This window comes from Sinocyclocheilus anshuiensis, unplaced genomic scaffold (assembly GCF_001515605.1).
Source record: "Sinocyclocheilus anshuiensis isolate Anshui unplaced genomic scaffold, SAMN03320099.WGS_v1.1 scaffold2183, whole genome shotgun sequence".
Taxonomy (NCBI): domain Eukaryota; kingdom Metazoa; phylum Chordata; class Actinopteri; order Cypriniformes; family Cyprinidae; genus Sinocyclocheilus; species Sinocyclocheilus anshuiensis.
The window spans coordinates 4,220-8,999 of record NW_015538104.1 but is presented as its reverse complement, the minus strand read 5'-3'; the positions used below and the strand labels follow the sequence as shown (position 1 = coordinate 8,999).

Here is a 4,780-nt window from a genome sequence, read left to right as displayed (position 1 = left end):
TAAAAACTGAAAACAGAAGGGAAACAAGTAGTAGGAAAGTGAATGATTTAAAAGCGATACTTATGTGCCTTGCCGGTGTCCCTGCTCGGTGGAGTCGAACGGTAGAGTCGATGGTCTTTACACTCTTCGGTCTTCACACGAGGAGAGCTTCACATGACCGCTGCCGCGGTATACTAAGCTTTTTATATTTGTCTAACAAAACTCAATTTGAATTCAGCTGGACACACTTTCCTGTTTATCACAACAAATGGCCAAGCAAAGCGCACGACACTGACAAGGTACACGATACAGTACGAGACCAAACGCGATTTCATGATTCATGATTTTTTACATATCTCACTAACAGGATCAAACACAGGTAGACAGGCATCTATGAAGATCACCTAATTTGAGGGTACAATTCAATACAAACTTTCATTTATATCATTAACAATATATTATATAATGCTCAGCAGGTAGGCCTATGTTTAGCGAATACAAATAGTAGGACTGTCAGTATAACTTCTTAATTTAGTAGAATAAGAATGAGAATAAAAATAAGAAGAATAATCAGGTGTGCACATATGCGGTGTTCAGGTGCGCATGCACTACCAAAATAAAAAAAATGCGCTGTGTAATTAAGTTCATTTGCACAATGACATGGTTGACAGCTGTTATTATACAATCACCATTTTAGATGGACTAACTTTAAAACTGATTTCCATTCGAACTGAAAGCATACATTTTGGCTATGCGCTGCCATTTCACAGCAAAATGCAAAACTGATATTTCATTCACTGATGCATTTCACTTTGAAAATGATGAAAATTCATAATTAAATAAAAATTTAAAAATAAAAACAGAAAGTGTAAATATAACCATTGTATTTTTAAGTGTACTATAAAATAATTGTATTTTTATTTAATAATAGTACTAATCACACTTTATTATTTTGCTTATTTTATTTAAAAATACAAAATAAATAAACTGCAATAATACTATTATTACTATAAATTATTTATTTTATTTTTATATTTATATTTATATTTAATGAGTCACAGTATGTGCAGTGTGAGCACCAAACCAAATCTCCAGCCAGGTGCTCTCATGAGAGCCAGACTGAAAAACTTATGTACACTCCTGATGATGATGATGATGATGATGATAATAATAATGCAATAAACATTTAACACAATAATGTAACATCATTGCATTATCTGAATTTAGGGTCTTTTTTCATAAAATATGTATAAATACAAATTAATTTACAATTGTATCTCCTTATTAACCAACTAACCAACTTACTAAATAGATAAATAGCATTGTTCATGATTATTTGCATTAATTAATTAAGACGTTTTAGTGCCATGTAAAATTAAAAAAATAAGTAAATAAATATAAGATTGCAAGATTGAAGTCAATATTTTGAGAATAAAGTCAAAAATACTAGAATAAAGTTGTAGCAATATGAGATTAAATTCATAATATTTTGAAAATAAAGTAAAAAAAAATACAAGAATAAAGTCGTAGCATTATGAGAATAAAGTCATAGTATTTTGAGGGAAAAAATCTAATTCACAAGAATTACGTCGTAGTAATACAAGATTAAAGTTGTAATATTTTCAGAATGAAGTTTTAGTATTTTGAGAATAAAAGTCAAAATTACAAGAATATATTTGTTATTATTTATTTATTTTCTTACTATGTGGCACTAAAACTAGTACTTCAATAAAGTTTGCTAATATTATTAAAGCAATTCATTTTTTATTAAAGTTTTACCATAAGGTTAAAAAAACGAATAATAATAATAATAATAATAATAATAACAACTATTTTAAACAAGTATCAAAAGTTGTAAACAATCTGAACAAATTTTGCTTACCTAGTGCTTCTCAGACTGGAAACATTTCAGTTCACACTGTATTATTTGGGCCCATATTATTTTTGCAGATATTTCTTCACTCTCTTATTATGTAGATGTACTTATTTCCTGCATGACGGATTGCACACTATAATCATGTCTTACTTAAGAAAAAAAGATAGAACAAGAATTCTGTGAAATGGAATCTTCTCATTATCCCTCCTCTCAACGTGTATGTGCTCTATTATTGTTCTGCGTGAATTACACTCCTTGATTATGGCCAGCTCATAATGAGAGATCAAGTGTAAAAGGTCCCCAGAAATCACCTATTCTCAGTGTTTGCGCATGTGTGTGGGAGAGAGACAGTTCAGGGTTATCAGCGCTAATGATTGGTCTTGGGGCAAAACAAAAGTGTCTTCCTGGTGGTGTCCTCCTATCAAATAACAATGATGTAAACTCATACACAAACCTCAATCTGTACAGCTCATTAAACACTGTCCACTGTATGGCAACTCAGTCTATTACAAACATATCCACCTGTCTGTGTGCTGTATATCTATTTCTGCCCTCTATTGCCTTATCATCTAAGACCTTTCAAGTCAAAATTATACTGTTCCTAATTTATACCCTTTTTTTTTTTTTTCTTCTTGCTGTTTGGGTCCTCTCAGTTTTTTTGGTTTGTTTTTGGGGAGAATAATCAATAAATGCTAGTCTGCTGAGTATAAGGCTCCTGTTCTGACACTGATAAATGAACATTTCAAAAATAAATAAAAATAATAAAAACTATGGAGAAAGAGAGAGAAAACAGAGGCAGAGGAGAACAGTGGACGGTTGGTAGATTGTGAAAAGGTAAATTGAAAACTAAATTGAAAGAAAATAAAAAAGGAAGGGAATGAAAGTCACCACTGGGCAAGATGCTATTATAAACTGTTAGGTGAAGTTAATGGGTCCAGTCTCTCATTTTGACTTTTTCGATTGCCCTTTCCAATGAGAAAGTCCCAAAAAGAAGCAGGCCAAAACAAATAAACGAATGTCCCGAGCCATACCTGGCCACCAGAACCATTGTTTAACAAGAAACATGGTACGATTCACCCCAGGATGACAGGCTACCTTGGAAGAATGAGCCCATCGGATGACGTCGGACCTTACGGACTCTGGCACAAACAACTGGCTCGGTGGGCACCCAGGCGGGGGCGTTACCCCTTGAGAGGCCGTGCGGACCTTCGACTCGATCTCCCACGTGACCGCAGAAATAAAAAGTTTCCTTGGCACAATGGGGTCAGGCAGGGACGGGCGCTCCGAATGATCAAAAATGCAGGATAATGCATCCGGTTTGATGTTCTTAGAACCTGGACGGTAAGAAATGGAAAAATCAAATCGGCCGAAAAAAAGAGCCCACCGGGCCTGCCTAGAGTTCAATCTTTTAGCGGACTTGATGTATTCAAGATTCTTGTGATCTGTCCAGACGACAAAAGGAACCCCCGAACCCTCCAACCAATGACGCCACTCCTCCAAGGCCAACTTGACTGCCAACAACTCTCTGTTACCGATATCATAATTGCGTTCGGCGGGGGACAAACGGTGAGAAAAATACGCGCAGGGGTGCACCTTGCCATCCGTGGGGGAACGCTGGGATAGTACCCCACCAACCCCCAACTATGAGGCGTCAACCTCCACCACAAACTGCCGGGAAGGATCAGGGGCTATGAGGATGGGAGCTGAAACGAAGCAGCATCTCAGTTTGGAAAATGCAGCTTCTGCTGCACTAGACCACCTGAATGCAGTCTTGGTGGAGGTTAAGGCCGTCTAAGGTGCAGCTAGCTGGCTGAAATTGCGAATAAACCGCCGGTTGAAATTGGCAAAGCCGAGAAACCTCTGCAGGGCCTTGCGGGAATATGGGGTTGGCCAATTTACCACAGCCTGAACTTTCTCGGAATCCATGCGCACCCCCTCGACCGAGATGATGTATCCCAAAAAAGGAACAGACTGTGCATGGAAAGCGCATTTCTCCGCCTTGACGAAAAGCCCATTCTCTAACAGCCTCTGAAGCACTCGTCTGACATGCTGAACATGTTCCTGGAGAGAACGAGAAAATATCAGTATGTCATCCAGGTAAACATAAATGAACTGATCTACCATATCTCTCAGCACATCGTTAACGAGTGCTTGGAAAACCGCGGGAGCGTTGGAAAGGCCAAAGGGAAGAACAAGATATTCAAAGTGCCCCCTGGGGGTATTAAAAGCGGTTTTCCATTCATCCCCCTCTCTCATGCGAACCAAATGATAAGCGTTGCGGAGATCTAATTTCGTGAAAAATTACGTCCCCTGCAGACGCTCGAAAGCCGACGACATCAACAGTAAAGGGTAAGTATTCTTCACCGTGATGTCGTTCAAGCCCCGATAGTCAATACAGGGACGAAGAGAGCCGTCCTTCTTCTTCACGAAAAAAAACCCCGCACCGGCCGGAGATGAAGAGGGGCGGATGATCTTGGCTGCTAAAGAATCAGAAATATATTTCTCCATGGCCTCCCTCTCCGGAGTGGAAAGTGAATATAATTTGCCCTTAGGCGGAGACGTACCTGGTAATAAATCTATTGCACAGTCGTAGGGTCAATGCGGAGGTAGAGCAGCAGCTCGAGACTTACTGAACACTCTCTTCAGGTCGAGGTACTCACTGGGCACGTTTGACAGGTCTATATCCTCATCCTGAAACACAGAACAGGACACAGAAGAACAGGCAGACAACAAACAAGCAGCATGACAACTCTCACTCCAAGAGACAATAGAGTTCTTACTCCAATTTATATAAGGGTTATGAAGCACCAGCCAGGGATGCCCAAGGACTACTGGAGTAACAGGCGTGTCAGTTAAAAGAAAATGAATGATCTCAGTGTGATTACCAGAAGTGAGGAGTCTTACTGGACCTGTTGTGTGAGTAAT

At 38.6% G+C, this 4,780-nt stretch overlaps 1 pseudogene; it reads right to left on the bottom strand.

Annotated features, from left to right (window-relative positions):
• Positions 1 to 3,646: 3,646 nt before the first annotated feature.
• On the bottom strand, positions 3,647 to 4,436 carry LOC107683660 (RNA-directed DNA polymerase homolog; annotated as a pseudogene).
• Positions 4,437 to 4,780: the final 344 nt, after the last annotated feature.